This window comes from Osmerus mordax, chromosome 3 (genome assembly GCF_038355195.1).
Source record: "Osmerus mordax isolate fOsmMor3 chromosome 3, fOsmMor3.pri, whole genome shotgun sequence".
NCBI classification, from domain to species: domain Eukaryota; kingdom Metazoa; phylum Chordata; class Actinopteri; order Osmeriformes; family Osmeridae; genus Osmerus; species Osmerus mordax.
The window spans coordinates 14,548,834-14,571,286 of NC_090052.1; positions in this window are offsets into that span (position 1 = coordinate 14,548,834).

A 22,453-nucleotide genomic window follows, 5' to 3' on the forward strand; every position below is an offset into this window, starting at 1 on the left:
TATATCCAATATTACAATTGTCCAATTTAACAACACACTCAGCTAAATGTAAAAACTGCTGTGTGTGCATGTCATTACATTGTTTCCAACACCCCAGACACACATAGACACAGCTTTTCAAAGAACAGTCTGACCCACTGTTTCCTAAGAAAGAAGCATGAGTTTTACTTCAGACTTTGGACTTTTTGAAAGAGGTGTTTTTAATTAATTACCCATTTGTCATCTGAAAGCTTGACACAACCTTGTCATGAGTGCAATAGTTCCAATTTGGAACAAAAAAGATTAATAAAACCTAAATGTTACAGAATTTGTTTCATGTAATATCACATGATAAGTTTAACATGATGAGTTACTGGTGGCTGTGAGCAGGAAACAAAGATGCTGACTCAGACATTATTCAGTCGACAGTTTCAGCCCTTACACCTCTGAGCAGCTACACCCCCCCCTGTATTACAAGCAAGCAGCAGACACTCAAGTACAGAGTCCTTTGTATTACAAGGGAAGAACCTTAGTATTTGCTCCGACACCTGGATATTAAAAAAAGGAACCGGGTCATTATAGGATTGTAAGGACTACAGACCACACCCTGTGAAGTCCCATGAAGGATTAGCACAGGCGCCAGTTTTGATCAGAATTCCCCAGTAGTTGAAAGACAATTGGTGTTTGTCTGTGTGTGTTGTGAGTACACCTGTATTGCTGGATGGTGTATTACAATTTCATCAACAACTCACTTCCCATTCTGAAAAATATTACTTTGTAGACCTGGTACAGAACAAAGAGTGTAGTAAGGTTTAACATTCTGTATGAGGAAATGACCTCCCTAAAGTCAATTAATGTCCCTGATGTACTTCCTGAATAGTTCAGGATGGCTAGGGTAAAGCCTGTTTCTGAGGACACACAGTGTCACAACGCCAATCTCTGCATGACATCCTCCATTCAAGTCCAGCAGCTGTTGTACACAAAATATAGTTAATCCCAATATATATTACGGAAATTACACTACACTGAACTCTAATTAAAGTGCAATAATGATACAAAGCCAGATGTTTTTACAGTGCATTCTGGTGTCAGGTTTTTATTAAAATAACCAAAACGGGTACATAGCAGGTTGACAGTGTTGCATCACCAGAACACAGCAGGTTATGCTCCGAATGGTCTCAGAGAGTTTCAGGAATTACTTGAACAATCGGACTGTGCCATGTAACCGTTCTCTCGGATCAGAGATCATACACACATGCGAATACGAAAACATGCAAGCACACGCACACACAAGGCCATATGGCCATAATCAGCTATCAGACTTTAGAGCGCTGACCGTAAGTCCTCGTTGCTGTGGATGCTGGCAGATTTTCAGGCAGTAGGGAGGAGAGGTAGGGAGAGGTGGGGAGGGGGGGCGTGGGACAAGGCTGGGGAAGCCAGTGGGTAACCCAAGCCGAGGGGACACAATGGAGCCGTGACCCTGGTAGGGTCAGCAGCCGTGACTGGTAAACAGGAAGGAAATGTGAGCCAACCGGCCTGCGCTGATGGCTGGGGGGACTGTACAACAAGATAATGTGACGAGCAGATTATCAGGCTCCAAGGGCAGTGTGGTGGAGAGATGCTGCTGTGGCGTGGTCGTGCGACGCTGTGCTCAGATTGAGGCAGCGCAAACAGGAGAGAACGGGAGAGTCAGCAAGCAGATCGGTTGCAAATACCAAGGTTGAATGATGTTCTTTGTATTATGTTCTTCCTATGGTGGATCAGCATTTTGTCTTTGGGATGTCCACAAGTCATAATAGGTATCTGACACACGTGACTTAGACTGTCTTTATCAGTTTCCCTTATGTTGCACATACGTGATATGACAAAATGGCTGCAATAACGTCAGGATGTTTATTATGATGTTTTAAACCGGTCTGTCTTGAGTAGGGATAGGGATCGTTAATTTTTATCGATATCGATACCATTTTCGAGACTGCTTAACGATCCGAGTCTTTATCGATACCACTATCGATACTTTTCTGGGGTGAGCTTGAGCTAACCACCATCTAAATGAATGAATTTGGCAAATATTAAACATATAGCAGCACCAACACAACCCACGCCACACTTTATGTAAACAAGATTACTGAACAACATTTATAACAATAACTTAAGTAAAACAGATGTCAAATAGAATAAGGGGAATGTGTTGCTCTCAGGTGGAGGCTGGATAAAAGGAGCACATATTTGCACAATGGATCCTGGCTCTGGCTAAATCTACAATTGTCCACTACAGATGTACTATCCACAACCAGGATGAGTAAATAGTATAAATGACTGTGATTGGTTGGTTGACAAAAAGTGACATTGACAAGCCGTCATTGTTCAAGACTTTATGAAAAGTTTAACACGTTTCAACAAAAGGCACCTGATCTAGCTAAATGACCAGCTAACCAGACCCAAACCTTCCTTATCTCATTCCTATTTTGTTCTGTTTCTGTTATTATTTAAAAAGATGCTTAAGCAGCCCACAGACCCATATGCTCCCGGTGACTATGTTTTGAATGATCAGCAGGGGCGGGGGTGTCTTTACTCACACACTGACAGTGCTCGTAAAAATACGAAAATAGAAATTGCACTGTAGAGCCCTGGCTCTTATTATTGAGGCTTATTATTGTCAACGATGGATACTTGCTACAAAGTTGGGGTGCGCTGACTGCGCTCATGAAAACTTGGGTTGAGGAGGAGGATTGTCAGGCAGCTGGAGTTGGCACCGTTGCTTGTGGGGGGGGGGGGGGCGGGGGGGAGTGAACCTCGCGAAAGCTCGCCTAAGGGGGGGGGGCAAATCAACTCATACTTATTATAATGAGGACATATCATATCTCTCTTTTATGCTTTTTAATACCACAAAGCTGACAGAAAAGTTGTGAACATCAACGATTTGTTGTTTTTTTCTCCTCCCGATATGCAGATCGCAGTAGGCCAATTCAAGTAACGCAAGTAACGCAAGACATTTTTGTATTAGTAACTGTAATGCGATTTACTGAAGTTACATTACTGCGTTACAGACAAATGTAATCTGATTACAGTACTTTGTAACGCCTTACCCCCAACACTGGTCTTGAGTCACAGAAAAATAGGCCGCAAGCTTGGAAAATTAAGAAAATGTTGTGCCATGGCTTAATCTCTGATTACATCACTGGCTAGGTCAACTGGGGGTTTTGTGCTGAGGACAGGCTGAAAATGTCGCCATGTCTCACAGAAATGCTAAGCGCAGCACTTTGTTGCAGCTGGACTCAAGGGATTTGCCTCAAGATCAGGACAACTGACACATGGCAGTGAAATTTGTATTTCTACAGTGAAATGTCCAGATTGGCTGAGATCTGAATGGAGAGGTAATACACCAAAGCTCAGCAGATGGAAGAAGTCCAGGGGGCTCTTTGTTGAGTTAGCCCTGGTGTTTCTACGTGCCATGATTTGGCACAGAATACCAAGATTTAGTTACCCAGTGAGTTCTGCCAAGTATTTTTATCTCCATCATACCAGTCAATGTCAAAGTTTAAACACATTACAGTGGAAGAGACTGTGGGTATCTCGCCATGTTAGACTAAAAATGTATTTTTTCAGAATCGTATTTGTCAGTTGAGTCTCATCCCACAAGGCCGCAAGTCATCTTGACAAAATGTGGTAGGACTACACCACACTACACCACTCCCCCGCCCCCCACTCTCCACCCCCATCTTTCAATTTTTCTCTTGTTCGCTCTCTCTCTTTCTCTCTCTCACTTTGCGGTTCAATAATTGATGCCAAGCCTTCATTGTCACCAAAAAACTAAGAAGGAGTGTCAGGCTCACCTTACCTATTAAGTCTGTCTGAAACTTTAATGTGCACCCCATCCTCTGCTGATAACAAATTGATGTGTTTGGGGTGGAGAAGGGATGTGGAGGGGAAGATGTAGGCTATAGGAGAAGTAGGGTGGTCGCTCAAGTTTCAGATTTGGAGTCTGTAGGATGTTGTGAAAAAAAAACTGCTGTTCTATTTGTGTTTTCATCCCTGTGTTGGTTTCTGACTGGAGTCACGCTGTCTTCTGCCTCTTTTCCGTCACCTGATAGTCGGAACACAGGAGGACGTCATAAAAGTTTTAACCGAATGCGTTTGGGAAGACTGAATGGGCCAAGTAAGCTTTCGTGCAGGAAAACAATCCATAATGCAGGGGCTGACAGCCCTGTCTGTTCTCACACATGCTGTATTATCCCCCAGCTCTCTGTTATGATGCAAGGCTGCTCTGCTTCCCTCCTTTCTCAATGAATGGTATACATATCAATGGCCATTTATATTGATAAGAGGAAGGTGTCTAAATTCCTGTCTAGCCTTCTTGCAGTTCTCACAATGCCAAGTTCTGCAAGTTCAGGGTAATGCCTAATTGATTGTATATTGATATGGATAAGGTTTCCATAGATTTATTTTGAAGGGATTGTGCTGTATTTTACCTCAGAGTGACTGGTGTTTGCATGTACAGTCTGGGACATGCGTCAGTAAGCAGAGAGCAGATGCTGCTGTCTAAAACAGATGCATTATTCAAATAAGTCAAAGAATTGCTCTGACGAGGAGGCTGACAGGCACTTTTTAGACCTTTCCAAATGATAGACCATCAGATGAGAGAGCATCCTATCCTCGTTTGGACTGGTTAGATAAAGGAGCGATGGTTTGTTATCAGTGTGACAAGAGGACAATAATATGTGTCTGGTGCAGCAGAGTATGACTGATGACAACAAGTACAGTTAACACATTAAATAAAGTATAATGAACTGGAACAATGTTTCTGTGTCTACCTGGTGTGACACAAGAGTGATGGTGCTCATACAGTAACTGTTTCATTTTCATTTCATTTAATTTTTCATTTAGTCATTCATGTTTACGTTAGTAACACCAAAGATTGCAAACGTTATAAGAAAACGAAGACTACATTTGAATGTAGTCAATTATACAGATTGAAGCTTTGTACTGTATGTGAGACTAAACCAGTTTTGATGTGATATCCAAAATCGTATCCATATTCAACTAAAAAACAAAACAGTCCTTGCCACTTGCACCCCTTGACCCTTGTTAGGTCTCCCTTTCTCTCCTTCTCTCTCTCCCCCTCTTTCTCCCTCTCTCTCTTTACTCTCAACACACACACACACACACAAATACATACACTCACAATCCTGCGGCAGTCTCTTGGGGTCCATTTCCCTCTCCGCCCTTGTTTCTACATGATTTAGAGAACTGTTGCACACTGTCAGGTTTCAGCCTGCCAGGCTCAGTTTTCGAGGCCCCAGTCCGACTGTGGCCATCAGATCTGTCCATTACCTCAGCAGGGCTCCTGGGGGCCCAGGGCCCCTTTACTCTGCTCTCAGGACCTCAGCGACCAGTGAATAATTCAGGGCTAACAAGCTGTCGGAACACCAAACTCAATTGTGCGTTTTAATTAAATCTCTCTCTCCACCGCCTTCGTGTTTTTGGCTATGTGTGTGTGTGCACGTGTCTGTGTGTGTGAAGTGGATGTACAGAGGACATGAGAGCAGCGTAACCCTATTCAGCGAGGACCCTGACAGTGAGCTGATTGGATGAAGGTGAACAGGATGTGACATAGCTGACTCACATGCTCTTTGGATTGTGTCCAGTAAGTGGGTTGAGATCGGGTTGCCAGGTTGAAATAAATCAAAAGATCTCTTATGATCAAATTAATTCAATACTTTAGATATGAAATTTACTGGTAGTGGATGGTCTCCAGGTTTCCAATGTGTTAACTTTAGTTGACAAACACGTTTCATGGATAGTCAAATTGTCCATTTTGTTTCCTATATGGTAACATGAGACAGAAGCAGGGAGTAGACAGCTTGAGTCAGCAACAGTAATAGAAAACAAACTGGAGAAGAACGGCCAACAAACATTGAAACACTGTAACTTCAGTACAGCACAGTTCCAAGCACAGGACCAAATGGTCTTAGCTATGTAAGTGTCATTGAGGTCGTCCTTGTAGACAGGAGACTTCATCCTCCATTAACTGAGCCTCTCTAAAGAGGTATGCGCCCACACACACAAACACACACATGGAACACGACACGCTCTCACATACACTGACACTCATTTTCAAAGCGGTACTGCCAAACGATAGATTCTTGTTACCAAACCAACACACCAGTTTGACCCCCTCTTTAGCATTCTGCTTCTAAATACTGTGTCTAGACCAGAAACAAGTCTGACATTTTTTATCCCACTATTCCTGCATCCATTACATTCCATACTATCCTTATTGTGGCCTAATTGTGATGGTCAGCAAACTGTTGCATTTCTCTTAAAAAGATGGGCTTCAGGTAGAAACATCTGGTACTACAGGGCCCTCTACTGGGTGATGTTGAGTTAGTAATTTTAGGGCCAACATCCCAGTGTTAGTCATCTATAAAATTAATAGCATTGATAGCATTTTCCACATAGCAGAATTTCATGAAGGTATCAGAATCAGAATCAGAATGGGATTTATTCGCCATGAAAGTTTGCACAGACAAGGAATTTGCTTTGGCAGGAAGGTGCATACAATAAACATATACCTAAAATTTAAATATGTGGACTATCTATACTAAGGGTACATAAACTAGCAGTACTAAGTGGGATTAGAATAGAATTAAATATACAATAAAATAAAATATAAGTTGTCGTAAATTACTATATAAAAATACAAAAATACAAATATTACAAAAAATACAAATGTACAAGATACCATTATTGTAATGCAGTGCAAAAAGCAGTGTGTTTTAAGCAAGAAGTCATTAGAGTCAGTGTGGTCCCTTGGCCTTGTTGAAGAGGCCAACAGCGGAAGGGAAGAAACTGTTTTTGTGGCGTGAGGTATTGGTCCTGATGGACCGCAGCCTTCTGCCGGAGGGGAGTGACTGAAACAGGGAGTGTCCAGGGTGGGAGGAGTCGGCCACAATCTTCCTCGCTCGCCTCAGGGTCCTCGAGGTGTGCAGGTCCTCGAGGGTAGGCAGATTGCAGCCAATCACCTTCTCAGCAGTGCGGATGATACGCTGCAGTCTGCTCTTGTCCTTAGCAGTGGCAGCAGCGTACCAGACGGTGATGGAGGAGGTGAGGATGGACTCAATGATGGCTGAGTAGAAGTGCACCATCATTGTCTTTGGCAGGTTGAACTTCTTCAGCTGCCGAAGGAAGTACATCCTCTGTTGTGCTTTCTTGATGAGGGAGCTGATGTTCAGTTCCCACTTGAGGTCCTGGGAGAGGATAGTGCCCAGGAAGCGGAAGGACTCCACAGTGTTGACTGGGGAGTCACACAGGGTGATGGGGGTGAGTGGGGCTGTGTTCCTCCTGAAGTCCACAACCATCTCCACTGTCTTAAGAGCATTGAGCTCTAAGTTGTTCTGGCTGCACCAGGTCACCAGGTTGGCCGCTTCCCACCTATAATCAGACTCGTCTCCACCAGAGATGAGCCCAATAAGGGTGGTGTCGTCCGCAAACTTCAGGAGTTTGACGGACGGATGACTGGAGGTGCATATGCATCTGTTATGATTCAAATGTTTCCTCATTAATACATTTAATCAAGGTCGTAGCCATGGAGTCAACATTGGGGGGGGACAAATTAAATTTTTTATGATAATTTCGGACAGCGTGCGTGGTTGCCTGTCGTAGCGGAGCACATTTATATTTTTATATCAATGTATTGGGGGGGACATTTTGACCAGATTTGAATATTGGGGGGGGATGTGTCCCTCCCCAATATATATTATGATTACGGCCCTGCATTTAATTGTTCACATTAACATCTGGAACTCAATGATGCACTTCCACTTTCACCGGATAGGACGACTACCTTTACCGGCCTTCTTTCTTTCGGTTCAGACCAAGACCCTCGCCCCTCGGCTTGAAGAAACGGCCCCGGTGGATGTAGGTGGTATTGCATTTCTTGTTAGACTTCCGGCTCTTCCGGTCGTTTTTATTCTATTAACTCCAGTCAACATTTTGAAAACTATCTCCCCCAATAATTTTGTTCGATTCTCGAACCTGGCTCATACTACTAGCTTTTTCATAGAAGAATTTTTCCAGATTTTTGCTAAGTTTGAAACCAATCCGAAATGGGTAAACTAGCACCCCATTTATTTGCTTACGTCAATAACAGTTGCCTGCAAATGTGCTCGCGGATACTAACAGGGCACGAGCACAAAAGTTCACATTGGCCGATAGCCGATTTACCTGGAGCTGAATGAGCCATATTGAATGAGCACAGGGAGAAATTGCTTGAGTTGCCTGCCCTGTTGTACCAATTTAGCAAATGGTTGTCACACATACATGAAATGTATTTGTATGTAAGTTTATTCCCGTTATTTTAAAACAGATTTTATGTTTCTGTCAAGAACGTTTTCACGTTCATGACATGATGGCAAATATTATATTATGTTAAGCGTGAGCATAGATTGTTGACATGTCTATCTGGAGCAAAGACGAAGATTAATACTTTAACTGATAACCACAATAAGAACTGATATAAATATGATTAGTCTTGCCTTCAGAAGCTTTTGTTAAACACACCCATTATTCTTTTTTTTTAATCGTGTCATCAAGCCAGACTCCTTTTGTGGGACAATTGAAGGTCCTCAGTGACTGTTTCACCCCCACTTATATCTGATGGAAACGTCTTGTATATAGGCCTAGTTCTGTTAATATGCCCTTTCAAAGGCAAATGTTAAATAAAGAATATTTTAGACACACTTCTCAAGCTTTTATTTATTACATTATTTCCAAGTCTTATTAGATCACGTTATATCCATTAATAGGCGTTTGGTTTTAGAACATATAAAACACAGGCCACATTTCTACACTGATACGTAAATTGAAGGCAGTGTGAATTTTGTGGCATTTCGTTTGAAAATACAGTTGACAGTAAGCTATGGTAAGTCTGCATTATGGTAGATTTCTGTTACCAAAATAACTATTGAGCTTTCTTTGCCTGGCGAGAACAACGACTGAGCTAGGTGTTCATGTTAACAGTTTATTTAATCCGATACAATGCGTTGGAAATCATACTCAAATCACAAGAAAAAAAGGAACATATGTGATGAGTTCCATCAAGAATAGCCCTATATTTAGATCTATAGCCCATTTCTAACAACCAAGTGAAAGGAATACTACAGTGACAGCATACATTTCCGTAAAGTTTGCATCATGTCTCTGATTCTTATTGGACTTGTACCCCATTCTGCCACTGCAATGCCTTAGCTCACACGCTCGCAACCATATACAGTTAGGTCCATAAGTATTTGGACATTGACACAATTTATCATTTTGGCTCTGTATACCACCACAATGGATTTGAAATGAAACAATCAAGACATGCTTTAAGTGCAGACTTTCAGCTTTAATTTCAGGGTATTTACATCCAAATCAGGTGAACGGTGTAGGAATTACAATACATTTTATATGTGCCCCCCCCTTTTTTAAGGGACCAAAAGTAATTGGACAATTGGCTGCTCAGCTGTTCCATGGCCAGGTGTATGTTATTCCCTCATAAAGGGAGTTCGTTATTTCATTGACAAGGAGCAGATAAAAGGTCTAGAGTTCATTTACATTTCCATTTAGTCATTTTAGCAGACGCTCTTATCCAGAGCGACTTACAGTAAGTACAGGGACATTCCCCCGAGGCAAGTAGGGTGAAGTGCCTTGCCCAAGGACACAACGTCAGGTGGCATGACGGGGAATCGAACTGGCAACCTTCGGATTACTAGCCCGACTCCCTCACCGCTCAGCCACCTGACTCCCCATTTCAAGTATGGTATTTGTGTTTGGAATCTGTTGCTGTCAACTCTCAATATGAAGTCCAAAGAGCTGTCACCATCAGTGAAGCAAGCCATCGTTAGGCTGAAAAATCAAAACAAACCTATCAGAGAGATAGCAAAAACATTAGGTGTGGCCAAATCAACTGTTTGGTACATTCTTAAAAAGAAAGAACGCACTGGTGAGCTCAGCAACACCAAAAGACCTGGAAGACCACGGAAAACAACTGTGGTGGATGACAGAAGAATTCTTTCCCTGGTGAAGAAAAACCCCTTCAAAACAGTTGGCCAGATCAAGAACACTCTCCAGGAGGTAGGCGTATCTGTGTCAAAGTCAACAATTAAGAGAAGACTTCACCAGAGTAAATACAGAGGGTTCACCACAAGATGTAAACCATTGGTGAGTCTCAAAAACAGGAAGACCAGATTAGAGTTTGCCAAAAAACATCTAAAAGAGCCTGTACAGTTCTGGAACAACATCCTATGGACAGATGAGACCAAGATCAACTTGTACCAGAATGATGGGAAGAGAAGAGTATGGAGAAGGGAAGGAACTGCTCATGATCCAAAGCATACCACCTCATCAGTGAAGCATGGTGGAGGTAGTGTTATGGCGTGGGCATGTATGGCTGCCAATGGAACTGGTTCCCTTGTATTTATCGATGATGTGACTGCTGACAAAAGCAGTAGGATGAATTCTGAAGTGTTTCGGGCAATATTATCTGCTCAGATTCAGCCAAATGCTTCAGAACTCATAGGACGGCGCTTCACAGTGCAAATGGACAATGACCCGAAGCATACTGCGAAAGCAACCAAAGAGTTTTTTTAAGGCAAAGAAGTGGAATAATCTGCAATGGCCAAGTCAATCACCTGACCTAAATCCAATTGAGCATGCATTTCACTTGCTAAAGACAAAACTGAAGGGAAAATGCTCCAAGAACAAGCAGGAACTGAAGACAGTTGCAGTAGAGGCCTGGCAGAGCATCACCAGGGACGAAACCCAGCGTCTGGTGATGTCTATGGGTACCAGACTTCAGGCTGTCATTGACTGCAAAGGATTTGCAACCAAGTATTAAAAGTGACAATTAGATTTATGATTATGTTAGTTTGTCCAATCATTTTTGGTCCCTTAAAAAGGGGGGGGCCACATATAACATGTGTTGTAATTTCTACACCGTTCACCTGTTTTGGATGTAAATACCCTGAAATTAAAGCTGAAAGTCTGCACTTAAAGCACATCTTGATTGTTTCATTTCAAATCCATTGTGGTGGTATACAGAGCCAAAATGATGAAAATTGTGTCAATGTCCAAATACTTATGGACCTAACTGTAAATCTATGCTCGCGACTGGTTGTCGCAAAGTATGACGTGTACAGCTAGTTGCAAGCGTGCACAAGGTCTCGAAGCTAGGGAAAAAAAGAGCCACTGTTTAAATCTAGACCGGAAGAGTCGGAAGTGGAAAGATGGCACGGTCCAGTTTCTTGCTCTCGCTTGCCTCACTGCGCCACTGAGCACTTTTCATAGAAATGAATGGGGACGCCATCTTGGAAGACATAAGTTGCTTCCTCTAGTAATATTAACTCTATGGTTCAGACATTCTCTGGTTCAGGCTAGACGGTATAGAAACATAGAGTATAGAAAAACAAGAGGCGAAACTTCAATGCTTTTTGGTAACAGCCACTAGGTGGCGCTTCAGTAGCGCGGCCGCCATTTTGGGGTGAAGATTCCAACTGGACAGTAGCGGTTAGAACCGAATCTGTACTGTACTGTAGCGAGTGGTACGTGACAGTGGAGCGAGTGGTACATGCCAGTGCCTCCACTGGCACGTGACAGTAGCTAGTGGTACATGCCAGTGCCTCTACTGGCACCTAGTGGTACGTGTCAGTGGAGCTAGTGGTACGTGACAGTAGCTAGTGGTACTATGGGGCGTGATTAGTGCCCTCATATGGGGCGTGATTAGTGCCCTCACACTCCAGAACAACATACAACCGTCGCTACGCCTGACAATCACGGACGCCGCTACGCCAAGCATCTGACAATCACGGACGCCGCTACACCAAGCGTCTGCAATCATGGACGCCGCTACGCCAAGCGTCTGACAATCACGGACGCCGCTACGCCAAGCGTCTGCAATCACGGACGCCGCTACGCCAAGCGTCTGACATTATGTGGATAGCTAGGAAGATAAGCAGCTAGCTAGCTCACCATTATGCCATATCGGTATTATCATCTCGTGAGACCGGAAGTGACCATGTGAGGCGATCCTTCAATTAAAGTCAAGTTTTTTTAACATCTGTTGTCAATTTTGTCAATTAAAAGTTGTAACTAACAAAGAAGTTTCACACATTTGTTTTTACTTTGTAACTAGTTTTAAAAGCCTTCAGCAAACTGTGCAACTGGCTGGCTAGGCAGGCTAGCTGTCATTGTTTTTGCCTTTCCTCACATCCCAGTCCCCAATCGAAGTTGTCAGTTTGCCTGTGTTATCGAATATGATAGTTTGGAGAAAAGTACAAATGTGTATCGATATATCCTTCTCAATTACACTAAATTGTTAGTTTACTTGCTGTGCCAACTAGCACTAAACCCCATATTTGTATGTCACTTTGTATAAAAGTGTCTGCTAATATCAATGAATACAATGTCTAAGAGTCTTATGACTCATGAATTTTCCATTAAAATATGACCATTCTATGAATGTACATCTATACCTCCTGCGGACCCAGACCAGATCAAGACCCATCTAACACGGCACGCAATACCCAAACCCAAATATTCTAATTCATGTAATACTTCAATATTGAATCAAACAACTATAACCACTCCTGACTTGTTTCAGTTTTTTGTATTCAAATAATGATGCCTACACATTTAAGTAATTGTAGGCCTATAAATGCTATTATTGTATGTTCTAAAAGTAACAACAAATAAATCAACAATAACAATTGTTAATAACAATAATAGTCTTATTTTAACCTTTTTATATTTAGCTGAGACATCTTTAACCTCTCCCTCAGCCTGTCTGTACTCCCCACTTGCTTCAAGAGGACCACCATCGTCCATGTGCCCAAAAACACCAAGGTCACCTGCATGAACGACTATCGCCCGATATCACTGACCTCTGTCATCATGAAGTGCTTCAAGCGGCTAGTCAAAACATTCATATTCTCATTGCTGTTTCCCACCCTGGACCCTATGCAGTTCGTATACCGGTCCAACAGGTCTACAGACGATGCCATCACCCTGACTATGCACACCGCTCTCTCCCACCTGGACAAATGAATATGTATGTGAGGATGCTGTTCATTGACTACAGCTCAGCATTCATCATCATCCCCTCCAGACTTGTCTCCAAGCTTGTGGACCTGGGACTAAGCACCTCCCTTTGCAAGTGGATCTTCAACTTCCTGACGGGGAGGCCACAGGTGGTGAGAATCAGTGACCGCATGCTGCTTCAGGTCAGCTGCAAGCAGGTCAGCTGCTTCAGGATCCTCGGGGTGAACATCAGCAATGATCTCACCTGCTCACACGGTAGTTAAAGCTGCCCGGAAACGCCTGTTCTTCCTGAGGAGACTGAAGAAGTTTGGCATGGACTGAGTCATCCTCATCCTCACTAACTTTTACATTTAGTCATTTAGCAGACGCTCTTATCCAGAGAACCAGATACAGATGCACAATAGAGAGTATACTGACTGGTTGCATCACAGTGTGGTATGGGATCTGCACAGACAGGGACCACAAGGTCGTACGTAGTGTAGTCAGGTCTGCTGAGTTCATCATCGGCAGGAAGCTCCAAGTACAGTAGTACTGTAGTAGTACAATTTACCGGGGCAGCTTCTCAGTACAGTACTAGACTACTGCTGTGTTCGTCTTGGTAGCGAGTGCGTTGGTTGAATTGGATTTAACGTTCCGTTGTACGGTTTAGGCTGAAATTAATTATTTTCATGAACAGGTTGACAACGTTTAGGCTGTGGCAATGAAGTTCAGGTTAGTAGTTAGATAGACTTTTGATTTAAGTAAGGAGAGTGCCGAACATGTTCTGTCGCCGTTTGACTTCCTAAACAGCTGTGTAGATGTTTTTGTAGTGTCTCGCGTAGGCTACAGCGTTGCAGTGATACACTGGATTGAAACCACAGGTAATGATAATTTCACCCACAAATCGTTTACTTGTAATCTAATGTCATAATAAATCCTACAACGAAAATGTATTTGTGAGGAATGTTTATTTTAAAGATTGAAAACAGATGCATCATAGACCACTGTAGTATGTGTTGCCCGGGCAACAGAGGCTAATGTCATGATGCTAATACTTCAGTGAAATAGTAGACTACTTTTTCCGAAAGTAGATGTACTTCCTTAATAATATCAGCTTATATTGTACATTACACATCACAATTGTGTGTCATATCACAAAGTAAAACTAGAGAGGGTACAATTTCTGGGGAAATTGTAGGGTGTGCTTGCTTGCGTCGGTTGCACAGGGGTCCGTTTTTGAATGACATTTTTACAACTGATATTTCTGTATATTTTATATAAAAATGCATACTTATTATTTATAAAGATTACATAGATTTTAAAGAATTTTTTTTTGCTGCTCATTTACAACTGAAAATACGAGTGAAGTGTAGAATAAAATAGATGTATTCTCATTTCCCCTGCAAGAGGCAGCCTCATCGTTGAATCAAAACGAATAAATTTGGCAGACCGGTGTAAAAATTGACCTAATCTCTATGACTCAAACGTCATTTTAAGTTTTTCCCTTCTCATGATATTTTCAGGCATTTAGCCTACTCATTGCATTCATTCATGAATAAAGAACCCCCTTTGAAGATTATTCTACGACGTTACCGGCAGTAGAAGATTGAATCGTGATTCAAACAGTACCATCTGCTAACTGAAAATATGCCCCCCAAAACGTAAATAAGCTTGACATTCATTTAGTGGAAAATCGCTCATTCATAAAAAGCTCACTGGTAGCGACCATTGTCAGTAACAACGCAAAATGCGATATAGCCCTGTGTGGAGAAGCTGCCCCGGTAAATTGTACTACTACGGTACAGTACTAGACTACTGCTGTGTTCGTCTTGGTAGCGATTGCGTTGGTTGAATTGGATTTAACGTTCCGTTGTACGGTTTAGGCTGAAATTAATTATTTTCATGAACAGATTGACAATGTTTAGGCTGTGGCAATGAAGTTCAGGTTAGTAGTTAGATAGACTTTTGATTTAAGTAAGGAGAGTGCTGAACATGTTCTGTCGCTGTTTGACTTCCTAAACAGCTGTGTAGTCTAAATGTTTTTGTAGTGTGTCTCGCGTAAGCTACAGCGTTGCAGTGAGCTACACTGGTTTGAAACGACAGGTAATGGTAATTTCACCAACAAATCGTTTACTAATGTCAGAATAAATCCCACAACGAAAATGTATATGTGGGGAATGTTTATTTTAACGATTGAAAACAGATAACGCTACATCATAGACCACTGTAGTATGTGTTGCCCGGGCAACACAGGCTAATGTCATGATGCTAATACTTCAGTGAAATAGTAGACTACTGTTTCCGAAAGTAGATGTACTTCCTTAATAATATCAGCTTATATTGTACATTACACATCACAATTGTGTGTCATATCACAAAGTAAAATGAGTAAATAGTTATCACCCTGGCCTCTTTTCTTGTGGCGTTTCTGCAGCTGCCTTGCAGTAAAGCTATAGTTAGCCTAGCTATCCCCCAAGTTAACAGATGCGAAACGAATGTTCTGCCAAAGGTAGTCACACGTGTTTTCATGAAGTTAGTGACGTAGTGACGTTAGTAACGTCAGTGACTGTGGCTAGCAAATTTGCCACCGTTAGCTTCACTTTTCGCCACAAAAACTTAACTTCAGCCTAAACCATGCAACGGAACGTAAATTCCAATAGAAGCAACTCAATCGCTACCAAGACGAAACTTTTGACACCTACTTTGTCTATGTAGGCCAAATATTGACTGAGTTTTAGGGGGGCAAAAAGAATAATAATAATAATATATATGTGAGAGAACAAAGGTTGTGCTCTCGCCGAAGGCTTGAGCACACCCAATAATATATATGTGAGAGAACAAAGGTTGTGCCCTTGCCGAAGGCAAAGCACACCCAATTATAATATTTGGGTTTGGGTATTGTGTGCCGTGTTAGATGGGTCTTGATCTGGTCTGGGTCCCCAGGAGGTATAGATGTACATTCATAGAATGGTTATATTTTAATGGAAAATTCATGAGTCATAAGACTCTTAGACATTGTATTCATTGATATTACCAGACACTTTTATACAAAGTGACATACAAATATGGGGTTTAGTGCTAGTTGGCACAGCAAGTAACCCAACAATTTAGTGTAATTGAGAAGGATATATCGATACACATTTGTACTTTTCTCCAAACTATCATATTCGATAACACAGGCCAACTGACAACTTCGATTGGGGACTGGGATGTGAGGAAAGGCAAAAACCAATGACAGCTAGCCTGCCTAGCCAGCCAGTTGCACAGTTTGCTGAAGGCTTTTAAAACTATAGTTACAAAGTAAAAACAAATGTGTGAAACTTGTTAGTTACAACTTTTAATTGACAAAATTGACAACAGATGTTAAAAAAACTTGACTTTAATCGAAGGATCGCCTCACATGGTCACTTCCGGTCTCAGGAGATGATAGGGAGTTAGATTAACTAACTAAAGTTCGGGAGGAAGATAGCGCACCAAGACTCCTCCTATACTCCAATCAAGCAAATCGCAAAAGCACGGAAGAATGCGCACCAACTCCAATCAACTTAATACGCATCAGCCTAGCGAAAGCACGGAAGAATGCGACCAAACTCCCGGTATCAATTACGAGGCTTGTATAAAGTGTCTTCCGTTGCTCTGATCCTTGTGCTAGCATGTTTTTGTCATTCGACTTTTCGTGCACCCCGCTGCTGTTCTGCCTGCCGACTGCCGACTCTGCCACCTGCTTCGTTGCTCGCCCATTCTACCGGCTCCGGCTGTTCGCCTCCCGCCCTCATGGACGTCCTGGACCTCCACCCGTCCGACGAGGAGTTTCCCTCCTGGCTGGAGCGCTGGTCCCGCCCTCGGCGTTCTGGCCGCGTCCCCGAGGCCTCCGGCTGCTCCGTGCGGCGCTGCTCCGACCTCCTCGGCCTCCCCGGTTCCTGCGGCTTCTCCTGCTGGTCCCGTGCGTCGGCCCGACCGCCTCCCGCGGTCTCCGCCCCCCCGGCCTTCCTGCCGGGATCGCTCCAGGCGTCTCTCCCGGTCTCAGCGGCTGCCTGCGCCGGCCCTGGTTTCTCCTCCTCGCCCTCTCCTCAACCTTCCCGGCCTTGCCTCTCGCGACCACGGGGGGCCCCGCTTCTCCTCCTCCCCTGCGGGGCGCGGTCCAGTGCCCCGCAGCGCTCGTGCCTTGCCCGCCTCCCCGCTCCGCCCCTCTCCGGCTGCCGGGCGCCGGGCCGAGCCCCGCAGCTCCCTGCTCCTGCCTCGCCCGCCTCCCTGCACCGGTCCTCTCCTGCTGCCGGGCGTGGGGTCGCGGCCGGCGCCTTCCTGCCCCCTGCCTTGCCCGCGTCCCTCTTTCCCCTGCCCCCCCTCCCCGCCTCTGCCCCGGCTCCGGCTCCCGCCCTCGCCGACCTTCCTGGGCTGTTTGCGGCGTTCCTCGCCTCTATGGCGCCCCCCTGCCCCGTGCCTGCCCCTGCGTGCCCCGTCCTGGCCGCGCCTGCTCCCCTGACTGTTTTCTGTTCTTTCCTCTGCAGATGGCTCCGCTCCGGCCGCCCCTCCCTGGCTGCTGCCCTTCCTGCCGGTCCCCTGCCCGCCCCTCCCTTCACGCTGGCCACGGCGCCTCCCCCGGTCCGCCCCGCGGCCCCCTCTGCCTCCCGGCCTTCCCCCGTGTCTTCTGCCCTCCGGGCCGCCATCCTGCTGGGTAACTGTGGACCTGGCTGACCTTCTCCTCCCCTCACAGGTTTCCGCCCCCCATACCATTGACGGGTCCTGCGGCCCCGTCTTGCTCCGTCACCCCGACCCCGCCCGGCGCCGGGAGCTCACACATGCAGAGTTCGCCTACGCCTTCTCCCTGTACCGGGACGTCATCTGCTCCTCCTTTCCCGGGTGCCGTGCGGAGCTGCACGACTACCTCACCTTGGTCCTGCAGCTCGCCCTGCGGTTCGGGGGCTCCGGCTTCTACACCTACCACGTCCGGTTTGCCTCCGAGGCCGCAGGGCGGCTGCAGCAGTTTAATGAGTCCACCTACTGGGGCGTGCTGGACAGCGAAGCCTACTGCCGGGTCTTCGCCGCCCGGTCCGCCCTGCCCTGTTCCCTGTGCGGCGCCCCCTCTCATCCGTCGCTGGAGTGCACGGCCCGGCCCGTCCTGCGCCTGCCCGCGGCCCCCCGCCCGCCCGGCCTGCCTTCTCCTCCTCCTCCCGCTCCTCTGCCCCTCCCCACCCCCTCACCCCGCAGTCCCTTATGTCCGGCCCTGCGGGCACCGACCGCCGGGACCGCCCCATCCTGATGCAGAAGGGGCGCATGATCTGCAATAATTTCAACGCCGGGTCTTGCTCCTTGTCGTCCTGCCGGAGCCTCCACGTCTGCTCCTTCTGCGGTGGGGCCCACTCCTCCTGCTCCCTTGACCGACCCGGCCGGCCCCCTGACTGTCTGCCCATTTTTCCACCCCCATCGTCGTCCCTGCCCTGGCTGCGGCCCTCTGCCGCCACCCCGACCCCGCCGCTGTACGGTTCCTCCTGGACGGCTTGGTCCTAGGCTTCTCCCCCGGCCTGGTGTCCTTGACCGCTTGCTCTTTTGCCTGCCCAAACCTCCGCTCAGCGCTCGAGGCCCCCGCCGTGTTCTCTGCCCTGTTGGCCAAGGAGGTGTCTCAGGGCTTCATGATTGGCCCGTTCGCTTCTCCCCCGTTCCCTGTCTACCGGGTGAGCCCCATCGGCGTCGCCACCCGGAAGTACTCGGGCAAGCAGAGGCTTGTGATCGACCTCTCTGCTCCCCGTCGCGGCCCCGTCCCCAGCATAAACAGCTTGATCCCCAGCCCGGACTACTCCCTTGCTTACACCACCATCGACCACGCCATCCGCCTGGCCGGTCGTGGCGCCTGGCTGGCGAAGGCCGACATCACGACCGCCTTCAAGGTCCTTCCCATCCACCCAGACTACTGGGCTTTCTTTGGGGTCTGCTGGGAGGTTTCCTACTACTTTGCCGTCCGACTGGCATTCGGCTGCAAAAGCAGCCCACGCTTATTCAACTGCCTCTCCGAAGCACTCTGCTGGATCCTCCTCAATGAGTCCAAGGTTCCCTTAGTCCATCACCTGGACGAATTCCTCCCCATCGGCCCCCCTTCATCCCCACCAGCGCAAGGCCTCCACGCTCTCACCACGGTGTTCTCACAACTGGGTGTCCCCCTCTCCCTGGAAAAGACAGAAGAGAAGCTACAACACTGGAGTTCCTCGGTATCACACTGGACTCCGTGGCTTTCAAAGCTTCACTCCCCACCGACAAACTGGACCGCATCACGCTCCTTCTTTCCAATTACCTGATCACCCCCACCTGCGCCAACTCCTCTCCCTTCTCGGCCATCTGAACTACGCCCTCCGCATCATCCCCCAAGGCCGCTCCTTCATTTCCCACCTCCTCCTCCTGGCTTCATCCGTACAGTCGCTCCACCACACCATCACACTGGACGCTTCCTGTCTCATGGAGTTGGAGCTCTGGCATCATCTCCTTTCCCACTGGAACGGCATCACTTTCTTCGATCTCGTATCCAACCCCAACGACATGCAGGTCTTCACCGACGCCGCCCCCTCTTCTGGTTTCGGCTGCTATTATAACGGCCGCTGGTTCTCCTCCCCATGGCCTTCCGAGTTCCCTTCCTGCCATTCTCCCCTCCCTGGCCCCCTCATCTGCACTTCACGAGGTCTACCCCATCATCGCCGCCCTCCTCTGGGGCCATGAATGGTCACGCCAATCCATCCTCATCCACTCCGACAACACTGCCGTCGTCTCCTGGATCAACAAAGGCCGATCAGACTCCATCACCGCCATGCCCTTCATCCGTCGCCTCACCTGGCTTTCAGTCACACATCAGTTCATAATCAGAGCCGCTCACATCCCCGGTCACCACAACACCATTGCCGACTCTCTCTCGTCTCTCCCTGCAGAAATTCAGGCGCTTGGCCCCAGAGGCGGACCCCCTTCCCACTCCGGTCCCTCCGTATTCCTATACGATCTTCCCGTAACGGCACCCCTCCACCTCCATACCCAGGACGTCATCCTCCAAGGTCTGTCCCCCCGTACACTCTCCACCTACTGGACAGCCTGGAAAAGCTTCAGGTCCTTCCACACCGTTCACCACCTCACATTCCCCTCATTCAACCTCCTTTCCATCACCAGTTTCATCTCATACGCTCACGCGCACCTCTCTATCCGCACTTCCACCATCCACACATACCTCAGCGGCATCAACTTCTTCTGCAAGTTGCTCTCCGGTTCTCCCTGCACAGCCATCTCCAACAGCCAGACCTCCCTTCTCATGAAGGGTCTGAAGCGCCTGGAACCCCGCTCTCCCTCTGCACGACTCCCCCTCACTGCCGACCTACTAGCCGCCTGCATCACCACACTGCGTTCTGGCTACTCCTCCCCTTCCACTGACTCCACCCTGGAGGCTGTTCCTCCTGGCTTTCTGAGGTGCTCCGAATTCACGTCCACCTCCTCCACTTTCGACCCTTCTGCTCACCCATGCGTCTCTGACATCACCCTACACTCCCCCGACACACTCATTTTCTCTCTGAAACGCAGCAAGACCGGAGCGGGCCCGCAGTTCCCATCTTCCTATTCCGCCTCAATTTTCCTCTCAGCCCCTCCGAGTCTCTACAGAAACTCATTCACTCCAAATCCGGCAGCCACGCCCTCCCATCCAGCCCACTATTCATCACGGAATCAGGACTTGTCGCCTCCCGGTTCTGGTTCCACCATCTCCGCCTCATCCTCACCAATCAGGCATAGACCCCACACACTATTCCACACATTCCTTCAGAATCGGCGCCGCTTCCTCTGCTTCCAGCCAGGTGGTCGCTGACCACACTATCCAGCTTCTGGGTTGCTGGTCCTCTCAGGCATACCGCCTATACGTCAGGACCAACCTCCCCGATCTCCACCACACTCAAGCTCTCATCAGCCTCGCAGCAGCCCGTAGGTGAGTGTTCCTTTGGGGATCCGGTTGAGCCGCTGCTCGGCCGTGACCCATAAGGACTCTCCGCCACACCCCGAGTCCATACCCGGTAACTATTCATGAACCATCCACATCACCTCCCCGGTAACTATACATGCACCATCCACATCACTTCCACCATCTCTGCATTCCCTAATCACACTCTCATCCTCCCAGGAACCCAGGCTCGGCTCTGCTACCAGCCTACACCAACCACTCAAGGCTCGGCTCTGCTACCAGCCTCAGGCTCGGCTCTGCTACCAGCCTGTACCACAATGCATTAGGCTTGGCTTTGCTACCAGCCCAGCTTCAATACAAGCTATCTATTCAATCGATGGTGTGATTACTGAACTCGTGAAAATACCGATATGGCATAATGGTGAGCTAGCTGCTTATCTTCCTAGCTATCCACATGATTTCAGACGCTTGGCGTAGCGGCATCCGTGATTGTCAGGCGTAGCGACAGTTGTATGTTGTTCTGGAGTGTGAGGGCACTAATCACGCCCCATACTGGTAAGCCTAGGAATGTCCCTTTCCACACGCCATACACGTGACACGCACTGATGTAACGTTTACAAAGATAACGTCGCCGTATACGGCGCCGCTATCAAAGTTCCCTCACGTACTACGTCGCCGCCATCACCCCCATTGAGAACCAATGATAAAAAGGCTGAGACGACACGCACATTGTGGGCAAAGCTAGTACGCAGTGTATGTTGTGTGAGGGCACTAATCACACCCCATATGGCACGTACCACTAGCCACTGTCACGTGCCAGTGGAGGCACTGGCATGTACCACTAGCTACTGTCACGTATCACTCGCTCCACTCGCATGTACCACTAGCCACTGTCACGTACCACTCTCTCCACTGGCACATACTACTAGCTACAGTACAGTACAGTTTCGGTTCTAACTGCCTCTCCAACTGGAGTTACTGGGCAACAGCACAGATAACAGTTAGAAACAGACAGAATGACAAAGTCCAAGTGGAATAAAAGAACGCAGTGTTCGGCAATCCACTGCAAAAATTATCAGTGTGACAGTACAAATCTGGCCTTTCATCGTTTTCCCAAAGACCCTGCCAGCCAGGTACCCTTACAAAATAAAAGTCTTAAAGTATACTATAAGTGTACTAAAAAATGGATAGTACACTTTTAGTTCACTTTTGATAAACTTAAGAAGTATACTTAGAAAATAGTTCACTTTTGATATACTTAAGAATTATACTTACAAACAAAAAAATATATACATTTCTTCTGGAGTAGGATGTTCTTTTATTATACAGCAAAAACAGTCAAAATACTTTTAAAGTACATTACAAGTTAAATGTTTTAGATCCATCTTGTATATTCTAATTATTCATGTCTAGGAAAATATATTATGCATTGCACATTGAATCTTTTTTGTTACTGAAGCTGTAACCTTAATTACGGCCAAAACATTTTGAAGCCCTATA